The following is a 19,036-nucleotide window of genomic DNA, read 5'->3' as shown; positions in this document are numbered from 1 at the left end:
AGGCTCAGCTTCTCATTCTTCCCGGAATAGACCATCCCATTCCTAGTCAGGTCATTGCTCACACTGTGACTTTACTTTCCATCCTGGCATACATCGTTTTTTTTGCTTTTGGCCCCCCCAGAACCACTCTCTACCCTCCTCCATCCAGCACTGACTACATCAGTGGGTCCCCTTGCCCTTTGGCTTCTAGACGCTTTTGGCCAAAGGTGACCTCCCCTGCAGGAGGTTAAAAGGAGGAGAATGCAGTCAGACTATGCATTTCAGCTCCCATCCTACAAGGTTGCCTCAGGCTGGCTGTGCTCCTTCACCAGTGGTCGCTGTTTTTTCCAAGATGTCCAGCAATTATGACGGTCACTTCCTGAGATTTGGCATTGCACATTCTTTCCAGCTGAGCGCTGGTCAGAGGGCGGCATCCACCAGCCCTGGGTTACTGTGGTTTCTCCTGCCTGTAACTTTGGAAATAGTGCCTTCAGAATAAAATCTCCTGAAATTATTTCATTTTGAGAGTGCCATCCACTTTCTTTTGAGAGTCTGACTGATATCAATACCCTTCTACTTCCTCTCTGACTTCAACACGTATTTCAGGTTCTAACACCAACACTACCTTCTTTGTAGGGCACTTCCTGCCCCCCCAACCCCCATCTCACTACTACACAGAGAATTATCTGGTCCATTCTCTGACATCCCACTACACCTAAGCTCTCCTCCACTGTGGTTTAAACTGGATTCTCCGGGAGTTATTTCTTGTACATCTGGTTTATCCCTCCCTTTCCATACCAGACAGTGAGCTCTTCAAGGCTGGTGTGTATTTGACTCACCTCTGGTCTCTGGTGTTTTGCTTGCTGCCTGTTCTTTTGTGAGTGGGCTAAGGTCAGCGCTGGGTTGCTGGCAAGGGTCACTGTAATTTTACAGGATGCATCATCTTCTTCTTAGAATTGCTGCTTGTGACATTTAATCCATACAGGGCACTGTGTGTTGGTTTTTCTAACTCTGCTGAGAATCTTGGCGTGATAATATCTACATAATCAGGGAGCCAGAGGGGGTGGGCTTGCTCAACAGGACTTGAAGAGAAACTGCCTCGATTTGCATTATGATTAGTAAACCCAATCAAGTCATGTCCTATCCGTCACTGTGTATTAAGAATCCACTATTGCTCGCAGCTGCATTCACCCTAGGAGGAAGGCATGGCTTTCAGATCAGAGTTTTTGGAAAGCTTACAAAGAGCCTTGGAGACAAAAAGTAAGCAGAGACAAAACACGTTCCTCTTATATTGAGCTCACACACTGGGCAATAATACCAGCTCAAGAAGTCACAGAATCTCCCCCTCTTTCCTCCTTTGCTTCCTTTTCTTATCCTTCCTGCCAGCAGAGGTCTGCAGCCTGAAATGCCAAAGTTTTATAGTAAACAAAAGCCCTCTCTCTCCTCAGCATTTTCTCATGACAAGCAGAGATGTAGGAAGCAAGGATGGCGCAGACTGAGTTTCTAACTTCGTTATTATTGAGAATCCAGGGCTTGTCTGACTCCTCATAGCCCCACGGGCATCTGGGTGGTGGGGGCTGCCGTCCACGGCCCCTTCTTTGGTCACTGTCTCCTTCTGTCTTCTGTCATCTGTCCCTGTACTGCGGGAGTGGGGGGTACAGTAGAGACGGATCAGTCTGCACAGCTGGAGTCCTCCTGGTAACAGCACATGCCCCCCGGGAACCCCGATGCTCGTCAGGTCATCGTATCCACGGACCCAGATGAACTGATCCGATGACAAGACTGGGAACTCCTAGGGCAGGAGTGTTCCGGGTCTCCACTGACGCTTCACCTGCACCGTGAATGTCTTCATCTATCCCCTCTGGGTGCTTTTTGTAAATTCCCCTCATCTTTCTTCTTTGGACGTTTTGATTAAAAACGCTGTCAGCAGAGCAATTTGATGTCCAAAGGAAGATGCTACTTGTGAGGCATTTTTCTTTTTTGAGTCACTGGAATAGGAAATTCTTTTATGCTTGAAAACCTTTCCTTTTTCCCCCATGAACATAAAGTGGAAGCTGACAGAATGTGTTAACTTTGCTGTTTCTGTGTCATTCCGTCTGCCTTGCTCGTGATGACCACATCCAACTTCAGATTCCACAGGCCCAGTGGGGCGGGGTGTGCACAAGGAAAGTGAGGCACTGGGCACCAGATTTGGACTGGCAGGTGAGAAGCAGGAGCCCAGGCAAGGAGGGCCTCGCCCTCGCTGCCCAAGTGTGTCTGCTCTGCATGCTGTGACTCGAGGGACTGCAAAGTGATGGGCAGAAAGCACTTCCAGAAGGACTGCAGGAACGCTGGGCACACCAGTCTCCCAAATCCCTTTCATTAGCACTTGTCTCCATAGCAACCCCATTCCAAGCTCATTTAAATATATGCATGTCATTAATGGGTTTGAAAATCATTTAGTATAAAGCTACTATGTGCCTGGCACCATGTTAAGCACTGGGGGTGGAATTCATCATTATTGTCCTCAGGAAGTTCAAGTCTAATTAGGAGACATATACACGTACCCAGCAAGCACACAGTGGCAGGGGAGCAAAGGGGAGGGTCTCCCAATCTGAGCTCGGCAGGTGCTCCACTGTAAATCCTCCCTACTGACCGCAGAGCCACTAAGGGACAAGTAGATGAGGGCAGTCTCGTGGTTTATCTTATTCTCTTCCTCAGGGTTTCAACCCACGAGCTTGGTAAAGAGGCATTCACCTTTTAGTCCACTGAAATTGTCCTCAGAGGCTGACAAAAATAAGAGCCTTGGGGCTCCTGGGTGGTACAGTTGGTTAAGCATCTGTCTCTTGGTTTCAGCTCAGATCATGATCTCAGGGTGAAGAGATCGAACCCACATTGGGTTCCATGCTCAGCATGGAGTCTGCTTAAGACTCTTTCTTCCTCTCCCTGCGCCTTCTGCTTGTCCTGTCTCTCTTCCTCCCTCTCTCTCTAAAATAAATAAATAAATCTTAAAAAAAAAAAAAAAGCCTCCAGAAGCTTCTTATGAAAGTGTAGTCTGAGTGAAGACCTATATCTAAAATGGTGGCTATCTGTGTCTGAACTCCAGGGAAACGCTGGGGTGCATGGGCTTCTGGAGTGCAGGGACTGTGTTTTTTGTATTCACGGAACCCATTGGGTGCTTGGCACAGCTAGAAACTCAGTAACTGAATTATGTAATGACTTAATGAGTTAGGAGTTGAGTGATCTGAGTTCTAGCAGAGTGGTTTTTGATCTATCACCTTTTCCTCATCTTGGTTTCCTCATCTGTGAAATGAGGGTTCGTGTTTAAAGAGTTCCAAGAATGCCTCTTGCTCTGATATTTTCTCAGTCCATAAGATAACATAAAACAAAACAAAAATCCACCCTCTCAGAAAGGAAGGGGGCCCGGCGTGGCTGGCCATGCCCAGGAAGGGAAGAGCAGCTCTCTGAAGGGTGTGTGATACCAGCTCATGTCCTCAGCTGAAGTCAAATATGCTCCAAGGCCAACACACTTCACGGTGGAGAGTTTGAGGTTGATTGAACAGTTCAGAGATTAAATATTCAAGGTTAAAGATACATTTCCATTAAGAGGATCTATATCCCTGTTACGCTCAAGAGGACTATATTTTTTTAGTGCTTCTTGTTTAGTGTTCTTTGGAAATTAATCATTACAGTTGATTGAAAGGGGTCAAGGACGAAATGGTATGTTTGCATCCTTATTCCACTCAAGTGTTGGACAGAGGAACTGCTTCACGGCAAAAGTGATTGATGAGGAAAAGGCAGGACCACACCCACTCATTTCCTACTCATGCCCCAGGGTCAGGATGAAGAGCCACTCTGAATGGAGCGCCTGTGTTACACTCCAAAGTTCACCCTTTAAATAGTTCACTGAAAATTCAGCCCAGAATTTTCATTTGAATCTCTGCTGACATTTGAAGAACTCTGGAAGACAAGAGCCATTTCTTGGAGGTTGTTTCCATTTTTCTAGATTCGGGCATGTAGGGACATGAATTTGAAGTTGTGTCGAAAATTAGGTGATGAGCATAGTGAAAAAAAAGACAGGCGGGATGCTGGACAAAGTAAAAAAAATCACTCATTAGGAATCGTGCAGAAGTTGTCCTGCATGATAACTAATACGGGAGACGTCATCATAAAAATTTATTGTTCAGAGACAGAAAACATCATGTCTGGAGAGAAAGAATTGATAGAAAAGGCAGTTAAGGGCTTTGGAAAGAAGTGGGATTCAGGATAGGGTTTTAATCCTGGAGGACAGGAAGGTCAAGGCATGTATCGATTTGGAGAAGAATGAAGAACATGGCCTAAAAAGCTGGGCAAATGAACTGTTTCCACTGTGTTCCATGACCAACACCAGTGCACTTGACTGTATCCCGTCCCTCCCTGCATGCCTCCAGTATTGATCCCTGAAGCTGGGTCAGGCAGAAAGTGAAAGCCAGCTAGTTTCAGCTTCTAAGGGTACGGGGGTCAAGGAACCTGACAAGCCATCGCAATACCAGTATGCTCAGGAAAGTTCTATCTCTAAACATTCTTTGTTTTCAAGGTTTTCAGAAATTTGAGCATTTTGAAATTCTTTAGAAAAGGATGAATGAAGGTCTGAGGCTCTTCAATAGTTAAATCCATTTCAATTTCAAGTAAAATAATTCCTCAGGACAAGAGGAAGGTTTTAGTTCTCAGATCAGGTGGTCATTAGCTAAGCTATTGTCCATCTGCTAACTTCAAACTTACTGACTTCTTTTGGGAAATGAAAATAAAAAGCAGAATTTTAAAAGAGAGACCAGAATGAGGTTCATGTCCTGCCAACCATAAAAGGCGCCATTTGAACTTATGAATAATAAATAGGAGGGTTTTCACTTGGACTCAATTTTCTTGGCTGCTACCAAACTTTCATACAAAACAAATAACTATTAACTTATATGCCAGTGACCTCTCAGGACACATTGAGAAATGCCGCAGGAACTCTAGATGATGTTAGGAATCGTTTTTAGTGTGAAGTGAGACTTATAATTCCTGCTTATTGAGGTTTTTACCCTTGTAAAAGTCTCCAAGTGTAGAGAAATGCAGGAAAGCTTCCTGTAGGAGACCATGTGCTGATTCAAATGAGTGAAATAAAAACATGGGAGAGAAAATCCTCTTACCTGATTCTTCACACTGCAATTTCATACAGGATTCTAAGGGAGGGAGCGTGGGTTAGGAAGACACTCAAGACTGGTCTGGTGATGCTTTTATTTTTTATTTTTATTTTTATTTTTTAAAGATTTTATTTATTTATTTGACAGAGATAGAGACAGCCAGCAAGAGAGGGAACACAAGCAGGGAGAGTGGGAGAGGAAGAAGCAGGCTCACAGCAGAGGAGCCCGATGTGGGGCTCGATCCCATAACGCCGGGATCACGCCCTGAGCCGAAGGCAGATGCTTAACCGCTGTGCCAACCAGGCGCCCCTGGTGATGCTTTTAAAAGCTGTGAGGTCTTATCAAGTCTTTTCTCCTTATTGGCAATATTATAAAACCTACTTAGAGAATTATTTTGAAAACAAATAAGTGAATATAAAGGTACTTTGTTAAACTATCAAATATGAGTATTCTTAAGTTTAAATCCAACTCTTTACATATTAGATTGCCTACATTAAAATGTGAGGGTACAACTGTGTTTGCTGAAGTTGAGAGTCTGGGTCTATCAGGATACTTCTTTGAAGCAAAAGTTGTAAGGAAAAAGAACAGGTTTCATAGGGCAATAGAGGCTTCTTCATTTTCTTTTATCTTACTTTCTTTTGTTCATTTCTTCATTTTAAAATTGCTTGCCAAATGAATGAGACAGGAGCCATTATTTTTCCCTTTTCCTTGAATGTAAGGGAGAGTAGGATGGTGTGGACCGTGAGCTGAAGAACCCTGGCCAGGGCCAAGGGCAGTGGCCATCCTTAAATACCACCTATCAGGAATAAGGAGACAGGTCCTCACAGTAAAATACTTCTTGGGACAGATCTTTATGATTCTCAGAATTCAAGGAGCATGACCAGTCCTGGCATTGACCAAATTTGTACTTCATTTTTTAAAAAGATTTTTATTTATTTATATGACAGAGAGAGAGAGAGAAGGAGAGCACAAGCAAGGGGGGGGGGAGGGACAGAGGCAGAGGGAGAAGCAGACTCCCTGCTGAGCAGGAAGCCTGAGGCAGGGCTCCATCCCAGGACCCCAGGATCATGACCTGAGCTTAAGGCAGACGCTTAACTGACTGAGCCACCCAGGTGCCCCTGTACTTCAGTTTCCAGACTATAAACTCAGATCCATAAACATGTGTCTTTATATTTGGAATTTTGAGCAACATTTAAAAACATGTTTTAAACTTCATTATGCGAGATTGGGCTTCCTTTGTTTGGGAGAGGGACAATTCTGAAGACGAAGAGTGCTGTTGTTCTTGATTTTTCCTCTGGTGCTATTCTTCCTGGGAGCACAACCCACTTTACTGACAATGTCACATTATTCCTCACAAAAAATGGTGTCTCCTATAATTGCCTTTCTCCCAAATGTTCCTAGAAGAAATGAGATTGGAGCCATTTGTGAGAAATTGAAGAATTCAAAGAACTTCCAAGATCAGAATGAAAAGGACTTAAGTCTTTCAGTTGGCAGGAAAAAATAATCACCAGGGTCTCTTGAGGAACAGAATCAATTGTTCACCTTCCTCTGAGACACATGCATTTGCTGAACCAAGGTATGCCATGGGTACGCTTCAAGGACGCTCCTAAAATGTAGCCCGGGGGGAATTTCAAAAGAAAACTAAATTTGTTGGTTTCTGACTTATGCATATCATTAGAGTCAGAGAGTAACGGGGAAGGAAGATTCTTATTTGCTAAATGAAATGTTGTTAAGTCCATGTAGTAAAAGATGTCAAGTAAATTTATATGGGAGACAGAAAATGGGACTTGCAATCCTTTAGGCATGAGCAATATTTTATTTTTATTATCCCCATCCTTCTCAAAGGATTTTAAGAAAATTATGTAATCTTCAAGATTAAGGGCAAGAATTATTTAATCAGACTTGGGAATGACCTGTGACCTAGTCCAACCTTCCTCACAAGATCTCCCCCGAAAGGAGGTCATTCCACCTCAGTGTGAGCATATATGATGACTACATGTCCATCTCATTGCTTGGCAGCTTCTGGGTTAGAAACTTCTTATATTAAGCCAAAATTTGTATCAATATAACTTTTAGCCACTGGTCTTAAATTCTGCCTCACGGATATACTTTTTTTACAGCCTCTCAAGAATTTGAAGTCAGCTTTTTTATCCTTTCTTGGCAAGTCTTCTTTGGAGGAATCTAAAAGGAAATTATACGTTGTTTCCTCCAGTACCTTAGGCAGATTTGGGACATGTTTGCAGAAGTCTGAAAGTCTCTTTTATTCTGTGGATGACACCTAGACTTTACTGTCTTTCCTGATGAGAGCAGGCTGTTGGATCTAGACAAAAGTGCTTTCTCAGTCAACAGAGATAGCGAGATGTCTCAGCTATGGATTAAAAAAGATAGAATTGTTCTTTTCTCTTGGCTCTTCACTTTCTTAGGGATATATAGATATAGATATATAGATATAGATAGATAGATAGATAGATAGATAGATAGATAGATAGATATGAAATTATTAGTTCTCTGGTATCTCCGTACTGCCTATTGGAATGGCCATGAAGGTTGCAACCCCAGAAGTAATCTCTAGATTTCCCTGATACCTGAAGTTCAGTCAACATTGAGCTTTACCTTCCTTTCTTAGTTGATAGCAATTGAAAATGCCATCGGAACAGCCACTGATGTCATTGATCAACTGGGACTGATTGATACACATTAACCAGGACCTGATTTTCCTTTTAGCCTTCTAGTTTCTGAGAAAAAAACAAAAACAAAAACAAAACAAAAAAAACAAAACTGTTCTTAATGAAGATACTGGTTGGAGTAGCTGGGATCATAAATGTAAGGTTGGTGTGTCATTCGACAACAGACCACCAGCCTCAGAGTTCCCCTGTCTCACCTCACCTTTGTGGAGTGGTTGTCTGCCCTGCGGCAATTTTGCAGAGACCCTAATGGTTTACCCATTGTGCCAATTGTTTAAGATGCACAATATTCTTACTACTGTATTTCTGGTGGGATAAATCTCCTCCTACTTAAATGATGAGTAGTTGGAATAATTTTCTCACATTCAGATATTTTTATCAAAAGAAAAAAGTTAGCTCATGATCTGGAAGGGACAATAAAGTCAAATACTAAATTCAGAACATAATTCCTTCACATTGAAGTAGAAGATGAGAAAGAAAGCTAGTAATTAAAAACAATAAACTTTATTGAGTTGTAAATTACACTTAATCTTTGAACAATGCACACAGTCAAAAATTCCACATGTAAATTTTGGCTCCTATTAGTCACTATTAGCCTACTCTTGATCAGAAGTCTTACTGATAACATAAACAGTCGATTAACACATATTATGTGTGTTATATACTATATTCTTCCAATAAAGTAAGCTAGAGAAAAGAAGAAAATGTTATTAAGAAAACCATAAGGAAGGGAAAATATATTTACAGTACTGTGCTGTATTTATATAAAAAAAATCCACATATAAGTGGATCCATGCTATTCAAACCTGTGTTGTTCAAGGGCCAACTGTATATACCAATATATACGACGCACCCATGTTATGTGTACATTCCTATGAGTTTTGAAAAACGTATAGACCCGTGTAATGACTGCGCCAATGAAGAAATACAACATTTCTATCATGTTAGAAAGTTCTAGACAATTTTGATGCCCCCCAATCCTTGGCCCAAGGCAAACACCAATTGGATTTCCGCCAATTTTATATTAGATTTGTCTTACTAGAGTTCATATAAATAGAATTACAAAGTATGCATTCTTTTATGTCTGACTTCTTTCACTCGGTGTGATTTTGAGAGAGTCGTTCATGCTGTTGCATGAAGCGATACGTCAGTCATTCTGCTTACTGCTGAGTATTATTCCATTGTATGCACGTCTGACGCTTTGTTCATCCACCATCTGTTGATGGACATTGATGTAAAATTACTGAGTCATTTATGTAAAATTACTGGAATTACTGAGTGTTATGGTAAATGTCATGTTTAACTTTATAAGAAACTGCCAAATTGTTTTCCAATGTGGTTGTATCCTTTCACATTACCTCCAGCAATACATAAAAGTTCCAATTTTTCCACATCTTTCCAACAAAGGTAATTTAGTCTTTTTAATTTTAGCATTCAGATGGGGGTTAGAGGCATTTCATTGTGGTTTACATTTCTTTGATGATTAATGTTAATCGTATTTTGGCATATATTGGTCATTCGCATACTTTTTGTGATGTATCAATGCAAAAATTTTGTCTATTTTTTTTTTTAAGATTTTATTTATTTATTTATTTATTTGACAGAGAGACAGCCAGCCAGCAAGAGAGGAAACACAAGCAGGGGGAGTGCGAGAGGAAGAAGCAGGCTCCCAGTGGAGAAGCCTGATGCAGGGCTCATTCCCAGGACTCTGGGATCACGCCCTGAGCCAAAGGCAGACACTTAACAACTGAGCCACCCAGGTGCCCCTATTTTGTCTATTTTTTTAATTGGGTGTTTAAGTTGTAATTGCTTTTATAAATTTTGGACCGAAGTTCTACAGATGTTGTTATAGATGTGATTACATAAGTGAGTTTTATATGTGTGCATATACAGATAGATGGTTTTCAACCAGTTAATGGACTATCTTTCCACTTTTAAAAAGGAATATTTTGAAGAATAGACATTTCAAACTTGCTTTTTATATTTTATCTAAGAGCTCTTTGCTTACCTCAAAGTCACAAATATTAGACTATAAATATAAATATGAATGTTTCATTTCTAGCAGTCCCCTTCTGAGTAACACTGTATCATTTCCCTCAAAATGTAGGAGCTTTAAAACATCATGCTTTCATTTCTTCCCTCCCATCCTTTGTGTTTTTGTTTTCATATATTTTACTTATACATATGTTATAAATCTCATAATGCACTTTTATTATTTTAAAATTAATTATCTCCTAAGAAATTAAATTTTTTCACTTATATTTACGTCCATATTTACCATTTCTGGCAGTTTTAATTCCTTTTAATAGACCAGAGTTTCTATATAGTATCATTTTCTCTCTAGCTGAAGAATTTCCATTAATATTTTTTTGGAGTGCAGATTTTCTGGAGACAAATGATTTCACATTTAGTTATCTGAAACCTTTATTTTGCCTGCATTTTTGAATGGCATTTTCAATACAGAATAGACTCCTAGTTCTTCGACCAAGGCGTGACCCCTGTAGGTCTTCTCCAGGTGGTCAGGGGACTTTCCTCTCCAGCTGGTTGAAGAGTCACTGTCTTCTCACTTTGTGTATCATTTGGAAATTGTTTAGCTTATGGCTCCCCAGTCATGCTTTCCTTGGCTGTGAGCAGCATAGGCTTATGCAAGCACAGCTCAGTGTTCAGCAAAGACTCAAGGACACAGCAAGCAGACTTCTGGAGGTTTTTTCCATAGCACCCTCCTCTCTAGAACTTTTTCTTGCATTTTTCAGCTGCCTCATCTTCCCTGGACTCTAATCTAATTTCTGTCCCAATTTAGAACAGTCTCCTTCCTCAGCTTGGTCTCCCCTCTCTGCGCGATGGTCCAAAATATGGACAGAAACCTGGGATGATTGTAAGATTTCCCTTGCTATTTTTACTTTGTGGCTTATAGATGGGTCTTTATTCAAAATTATATTATGGCTCTATTAGAGTTTGAAATGAAATTCTTGCCACATACAGCTAGAAAACTGGACAAAATCTATGAAACATTTGTTTATCAATATTGGAAAATAAGGAGCAGAAGATGGTGATCTCAGAGAGAAGGGGAACGATACTCTTGCTGATGTGATATGGGCCAGGAGCCAATGGTCCAAAAAAGAATTCTTGAAATGTTTTTGGTGCAAAAAAGGTGATTTTATTAAAGCCCGGGGACAGGACCCATAAGCAGAAAGAGCTGCACTGGGGTTGTGAGGAGTGACTGATTATATCCTTTCAAGTTGGAGAGTAGGGGGTAGGGATAGTGTGAGTCTCTAAGAATTTGGCAGCAAGGTTTTCAGGACCTTGAGGGGATAGCTCTTTTACTACTGTCTAGTAAAGCCTTAGTCATGAGACCCTTCAGATGTGTGTCAGTGGACCAAATGTTTGGAGGATGATTGCTAATATATATCTTGGTGGGGGCGTAGAGACAAAGGAAGTTGCCAAAGGATTTTTATATGTTAAAGAAGACAGAGGATCCTGGAGGTTGGGGTGATGTCAAGCTGGGGTTGCCTTTTGCCTCTAGTAAAGCATTAATTTTGAAGCAGCCGAGTTCCTTGAGGAGGTCACTCTGCCTGTCCCGAGTACTTGTCAATGGGCTGCAAGCTGTAAGGCCATTTCATTTTTTCCACATTTCTTTTGCCTTTGTTCTCCACATTATTGCCACTACCCTGTAATATTTTTCCAGAACTCTTCCTATAATTTTTTTTGTATACACTCATCAAACCTGTAAGAAGCAGAAAAACAAGGTTTCTTCCTTCGACTCACTATCCTTCTCAGGTGCATATGTGCTCATCTGTCTTTTGACCAATATTTTATATTGGACATTTTTAGTAGACGAATGGTTGCTGTTCAGGTTCTGAAACCTGAAGATTGAAGATTCATACCATATTCAAAGTATAGTGTGGAATAAGCAGAGTTGGGAAAAGTCATCGATGTCAAAATGAGGGATTCTCTGGGTTGGTTATTGGATTCCACACTCTTTGCAGAGTGCCTTTTGTGAATTCATCCATTCTTTGTCTTCTGTCTTTGAATCTGTCATAACATGTAAGTAAGCATTACTATCATTTTGAAACCTGAAGGACAGCAGTTTAAAACATATCATTCCACTGAAAGTCTGCAATAAAATAATTGCTTATGGGAAAGTTAGCGAGTAAATACTGTTTTTTGAGGGTGCCACCTCCCTGTTTGCTCTGGGCTCCTGGCATTTAGCTTTTCTTGACTCTCCATGCCTGGTAAACATTAGGAATGGGAAGGACAATACATCATGAACTTCTGGAGAAGTAAAGAAAGTTAGGTCTCTGTGAACCTACCAGAGCTTCTTGGTCACGGGGTTTTCTCCACTGTAGTTGAGGAAGGAATCTTGATCTGGTGTGACCATTTGAGTTTTTTCACTTCCCTTTGTTGGTGAGTGGTTAACATAATCAAGAAACCCATAAATTCTCAACTCTATGGATTTCTGGAGATTGTCTTAACCCAAAGAAAAAAGTTCACCTGGGATGGGTAACTTTGCAGCAAGGCAGAAGAGCCTACGGTCTTGATAACTTGATAACTGATTTTGTCCCTAAATATGCAAGCCTATTTCAAATCCTTTATGCACAGGCTTATCCTTTCTCCAAACCAAACTTTCCACACAGTGTTTTCTCTTCCTGGAATGGCCTCCCCTACTCTGTCCCCCAGGACAACTTTAGGCACTATTTAAATTTCAATTCAAAGCTTCTCTATGAAATCTTATCTTCCTTTATCAAGCAAATCTTTTTGCCACCTTTGCTATGCTTCCTATATATTCAGTACAACAGTTAATCTTAATTATATGTGGTTATTCATTTTCATGCTGATCTCCACACCAGACTGATTTCCTTGAGTCCAGGGCCACATGACATGTATCTCTTTAATTCCGAGGGCTTATCAAATTCTGCTTCTAATGCTTAGACATCCCGTATTCTTTCTAGACATGTAGGGTTGTTCTTCAAAGTGTGTGTCATTTCCTCCTATTCTCTAGCCACCTGTGGGCCTTAAATGGTTACTGGAATGTTCTTCTCTCACCTTAGGGTATTTTGGACAGTGGAGCTGCTCCGCTGATCTGCATTAAGAAGAAAGAGTAATTAGTCACAAACTATTTGTGTTTGCATTAGATGACTAATTTACATTTGAAATATAATCAGCTGAAGCACTGAGACGAAATGCATAGCATTTATTCACCAGTCAGAATAAGGCTTCCCAAGTGACCAAAATCGTTGAGAATGTGATACTTTGTTCATTTTAGATTTCCTTTGTTTCACTTTGCAGAATCCTAAATGTTGGAGGAAGTCATGGAGAGGACGTGACTGCAGATTGACCCCCGAGCTGGCCCAGGGCAATCAGAGCTCCTTCAGAGCTTCCCTCTCCTTGGACTGTAGTCACTCGCCTTCACAGAATGGGAGCTGTTTTCGAGGAAAAAGCCTTGAGAGACAATGTGTTATTGAGGCCCTCTGGGAGGTTTCTGTGACGAGACCCACTTAAGGCTTCTGTATAATCCTTCACGATTCTGGTGCGTGGTGAAGAGATCATCTCATTCTGTGGCGCCCAGGACGAGCCTCCTATGTAAGTTCCCTTGCTTATTAAGGCGGCCACCTACCAATCTGGAATGGTATGCCTCTTTCTTGGGTTTCTCCTTGCCCTCGGGGGCCCAATTTGGGATTTCACCTGGGAAGCCCCTAAGGGTGCAACTTACACTGAAATAATGATGGCCTTCCATCCCTGCCTTCACACCAACTCTTACACTTTCAAAGGCCCCTTGGGGCGATACTTTCAATTCACGAGATGCTTTGTTGCAGTGAGCCTGGCTCCTGTACCACAAAGAATAATAATGCAAGCTCTCTGCCCTTCAGAAGTCACAGTGAGGTGGTGAAATACCACCTGATAGCTTATGCAAGGCACTCACGCATGCGTACACGTACGCACGCGCATGGATACACAGCCGGAACTCAGGTGAGAGGGCAATACATTCTCTCTACGTTTGACGTCTATTAACATTGATCCTTTCACCTCATCCTGGTAAGAATCCTGCGAGGCAGCTGTATTGATTAGGTTTGTGTTCAGTAGTGAATGACAGTTATCCTCAAATAAGAGGCTTAAGCAGGATATATATTTATTTCTTTTCTAAGTAAAAGAAGTGAAGTTGGTAGTCCAAGGCTAGTACAGTCACAGAGGAGTCTAGATCCTTCCAGCTTTCTTCCACGGAGTCTCTAGAAGGCGACCGTCATATCATCAGCAAGGTTCATGATGAATGAGCTTGGAGGAGGGAGTGGATATCCTTCCTTTCGGGAGACTCGTGGAAGTCTCATGCACTGTTTTACGTTGGTACGAAATCCGCAGTCTGCACCAAAGGAGGCTTGTCGTCGGACCTTGCAGGTGGGGACCCCCAGGCCCAGGGAACAATGTGCGGGTGCACGGAGCTAGAAGGCTTAGCTTCTGGGGTTCAGTCATTTACTAAAGATGAGACTTGGAGCAAATGGCTCACGTCTGCGCGTGCTAGTCTTCGCCCTGGAAAGAACTGGTAGGAGCGATATTTTGGAGAGATCTGGGGGAGATTGTCCTGCATGAGAGACACTTTGCAACGATTAAAGGACAGAGCTCAAGTGAGAACAGTGGCGAACTCTGAAGAGCTGTACTAACTAGTTCTCACCGGACCTGAAACTGTGCTTACGTCATCACCATCAGGAGAGTCAGACAATGAAATAGAAGGTGGTGCTTCATGTTTTCAGAAGCCAGCAGAGAGAAGGTTGTGATGGCGGTCCAGCTACTTCCTCTGAGAGATGTGTGGATTCTCTGCCCCCTTGCCCTTCGGAGCGCCTGTATGTTGTTTCCCCAGAAAGATCGAAGCATGCCTGTTTCTGGGGGTGCTACTTAGAGCAAGAAAGCCGAATCCAGCTTCATCCTAGTGTGGACTCAGAATGAGCCAGACTGAGATAACTCTGGAATGCGGGGACCAGACAGCTTCAGAGAAGCCGCGCATCTTATAAACCCGCCACCTGGTGGGAACAGCCCTGGAGCAGGGAAATTGGGGTTCTCAGCAGCAGTGGTCCTATCCCGTGCCCCAACCTCAGAACGGTGAGTTTTTATCAGAGCCCTGCCAGGGGGTGAGGACTTGACAGGAGGTAGCTAGCTTTCTAGGGACTTAATTTGCTTTAATAGGACCGAACCCTTTCTCCTTGATTTATAAGCTGTTTCTTCAAAGTTCTTTCCTCTATTTTGCTGATGTAATGATTCACTTTTCTGATAAAATAGCTTCAAAGTAAAGAAAGTTCCAATAATTCCTTTCTATCAGGGAGAAATTGAGGTAGAGACAGAAATAGCAAATGATCCTTCAGAGGATGGGGTGTACATGGTTCTGGCTGTGCTGCTTACCTGTTCTGGGTTCTTGAATACATTATTTAGAATTTCTGAGCTTTGGTTTCCTCATCTGCAAAATGGGGCTGAGACTATGTGCCTCTCAAAGCTGTAGTGAGAGCACAGAGCCTGGCACGCAGAAGTTTTCCTCATCCAATAAGCCACCCTTGGTATTACTCAGCCCATGTCAAGGTTGAATGAAGGCACCCACGACGCCTAACTGAAGTCTAATGCTCTCTCTCTCTCTCTCTCTTTTTTTTTTTTTTTTTTTAAGATTTTATTTATTTATTTGAGGGAATGAGAGCATGCACGTGAGTGGGGTGGGCGGGAGGGAGAAGAAGGGGGAAAGAGTCCCAAGCAGATTATGTGCTGAGTGGGCAGCATGGTGTAGGGCTCGATCTCATGACCCTGAGATCATGACCTGAGCCAAAATCAAGAGTCTGGCACCTAACCGACTGAGCCACCCAAGCACCCGCTAGTGCTCTTTCTACTTCATGACAGTGCCCTTCTTGACCCCTCACTCTGGCCATAGTCAAAATGTAGGCTGCCAGCCTCTTTATCTGGCTGCAGGTAGGGAGAGAGAAACAGTCTGCTTAGATCATGCATGGGGTGATAGTCAGAGCTCTCAGTACAGAAAAACAAGAAGAGATTACTTCACCCTCAATTTACAGCTGGAAAAACAGAGACCCCAGAGGGAGAGAGGGACTTTCTGGAAATCAACAGCTTTGCTTTTATTTTAGTGATTTTTTTTTTTAACCTTTCCGGATTGCAACAAAGTCCAAGTATTTATGGATTTTTCTGTTCTGCCTTGTCTGGTCTCATATGCAAAGGGCAACATTTGGCACAGAAGGAAAGTAAAACCCAATTATGGCCGTCTGCAGTAGCTGGCACAGTTAGAATTTTAATATACACTTAATAGTGGTTTTATGACTCTCCATTTACAGCAGGCTGGCTTCTCCTTCCTGTCACTAATGAAATGTATTACTCTGGTTCATCATGGATAGAATGGGTCAATGAATATTGTAGTACTCTGAAGGGGATAAACCACTGTTCAAATGCTTTGTATGAAATGTCGTTGGTCTTATTAGTATTGCTACTTTGATTCTTCAAATTTTCAGCTTTGCAACCAGAATTATTCCTTGAAGTGTCATTTTTGTCCACCATTCAGAAAATTAGCTTTTGATGGGGAGGGAGACAGAAGGAGGAGGTCTGATCCCATAGGAGAGGTTCTGCTGAAAGCGTTTTAGTAATACAGTCCTGGATAGGACCTTAAAGATCTCTGATACACCTCCCTGATTTTTTACATAAGGATAATAAGGCCTGGAAATAGAAGAAGTAACTTGCTCAAGGTCCTATGATCAGATGGCTGCAGAACAGGGACCAAGCACCTTGATTTGGAAGACAATATATAGAGCTTACATATAAATTGTCTTTGTTCTTTAGTATCTTGGGACAAAGTAAAGAGTTTAGGTAACACATCACCTATTTAAATTTAGAGGAATAAGTCCATCAACAGAAAAATAAAGCAAAAAAAAAAAAAAAAATCCCGCTTGGTGAATACTTTCAAGCAGAATGTAAGCTAGATTGTTAGCTCTTTGAAAGCAGCCATATTTACCTTTATAACATTGAGCTGAGCACTTAAAAAATATGCAAGTGATTGATTAATTTAAAAAGTTCTGAGATGAGCTAAGTCATTTCATTTCATGGGTAATGATTATCTTTTTGGTTCCCCCAGCCAGCTGAGAGAGAGGGAGAGTGTAATGTGTGTCTGCTTATCTCTATCAGGGCTCTAGGTCATGGGGTTGGGGTTGGAGTTGGGGTTGGTGACCAATTTCTGCTCTTCTTTACTGAGAGGTCGAATAGTCATGCATGCAGTTCATTTCCTGGAAGTGTAATTCCTGTAAGGGGTAAAGCTGGCCTTGCCGGGCCCTGGGTATATTTTACGTGTTGGGCATTTCTGACCTCTGAGCCAATTACCTGGCCAGGGGCAGTGATTCAGCCAATGTTAAAAGGTTCTGCGTCCATGGTAGGGCCCAATATAGCAGCCTGGTCACTTGGGAGCCAGGACAGAAGATTCTAGCACTCCAGAGGTTCTGTGGTTTGCTGAAAGTGCCTGTAGAAGGAGGCTACTTCCATGCAAAGACTACAAGGGATGCCTCGAACCTGGAAGAGAGATTTCTGGTGTTGCTGGTACAGAGCTGGGCTCCACTGTGGGTCTCTCTCTGTTGCAACTCAAAGATGTGGGCTTGATCCTGTCTGTCCTTTCATGTTGCTGCAAAGTCAGAAGACAGCCTGTTCCAAAGACAGCCCCTGTCAAAGAAACATAATCTCTGTGTTGCTTCTGTTCATCAGACAGACTGGTTTGATAATAATTTAGCAGAAATAATATTAATAAGAACAATGACACAGTAATAAAAAGAAACGTTAATTAAATGACTACGATTTTCAGATACTTTATAAACATTGTCTTATCTGAGTTTTACTTAGCCTTCAGAGGGAGGTATCATTCAACCCATTTCACAGATATGGACGTTGTGACTCACAATAGTAGACCAAGTTGCTCAGGGTCGCAGAAGCTAAATAAAGTACTAAGGAGAAATTTTTGTGCTTGAAACAATTCCTCTCTGACCCTAAAGTCAGTGTCCTTTCTGTAGCATTGCATATTTGCACATTTATTTGCAATTTACAAACCAGATTCACTTCCACCAGCTCATTTGACATTTGAAACAACCCTATGACCTAGTTTTTATTTTGATCCTTTTTTTACATAGTGCCCAAATTTATATTTCTAGGAAGTGGCAGAGCTGGGATTTAACTCTATGTGTCTCTGCCATCAGAAAAAAAAAAAAAAAAGAAGGATGGATTTTAGAGTAGCCTGATACCATAACGACCTGGGATTCTGGAAATACCTGCATCATGCTTGTATCACAGCCACTGTCCCCATAGGTTCTTGTGGGAGACAGACTCACAGGGAGTTAGGAAAATAGATATGAAGAGCACCTTATTATTAGTTGAGATTTGGCACAAAAACCCAATGCAGAGTATTCTGATAAAACTATCTGAAGTATGGGGAACACTCTTTGTTAAAGTACTCTGGACCTCAGTCTGCAGCTGACCATGACACCAACTACTCTGTTTCATTGCTATGCTCAACAGGTATCATGGATTTTTGCCCTGATGGGATCCTTTGAGTGAAAGGACCAGCAAAAGGGAATCAGAGAAGGAGACAAACCATAAGAGACTCTTAACTATAGGGAACAAATTGAGGGTTGCTGGAGGAGAGGTGGATGGGGGGATGGAATAACTGGGTGATGGACATTAAGGAGGGCACGTGATGTAATGAGCACTGAGTGTTATATGCAACTGATGAATTACTGACCTCCGCCTCTGAAACTAATAATACACTATATGATAATTAAATTTAAGTAAAATGAAATTTAAAATAAATAAACTAAAAATACAAAAGGGGGAACCAAAGAGCTACAACCAACTCAGACTTGTAATGCACACTCACTTGCAATCGTTGGAGTAGCTTCTATCAGGGTGGGAAAAGGAGCAGAAGAAGGTGGGGAAAGAAAATTTGTTTCCCTTCATTCATATTGGTCTTTGAAGGGCAAACTCCCATATTGTTTCTTCCTACTTCAAATGCCCAGAACTGTTGGGTCTGGACCCTTGTCTGCCTTTCTTCTCCCAACCAGCTCTTTTCCTGGTTTGTCAGATTACCAGGACTCCTCACTTGTCTCCTTCTCATCTGGTTTTTTCTTTTTTCCCCAAATCTTGTAGAATACCAGAACCTCAGATTTTTTTCTCCCTAAGCTTGGCTGTTGATCCTTTTGTTTCTTCAAGGGCCATAGTTGTCTG

The 19,036-nt window shown here is 41.8% G+C and overlaps 1 protein-coding gene across 1 annotated transcript in view; it reads left to right on the top strand.

The window, feature by feature from the left end:
- Positions 1 to 15,405, top strand: part of KCNS3 (potassium voltage-gated channel modifier subfamily S member 3) — a 235,028-nt gene extending 219,623 nt beyond the window's left edge. The window contains exons 7-8 of the transcript XR_008958182.1: positions 9,412 to 9,567; positions 13,094 to 15,405. The gene's annotated coding sequence lies outside the window, so the exon portion shown is untranslated. The remainder of the gene's footprint in view (positions 1 to 9,411; positions 9,568 to 13,093) is intronic.
- The last annotated feature ends 3,631 nt before the right edge of the window (positions 15,406 to 19,036 follow it).

This window comes from Ursus arctos, unplaced genomic scaffold (genome assembly GCF_023065955.2).
Source record: "Ursus arctos isolate Adak ecotype North America unplaced genomic scaffold, UrsArc2.0 scaffold_8, whole genome shotgun sequence".
NCBI lineage: Eukaryota > Metazoa > Chordata > Mammalia > Carnivora > Ursidae > Ursus > Ursus arctos.
Note: the sequence above shows the minus strand (reverse complement) of the source record. Positions and strands in the feature narration are given on the sequence as shown.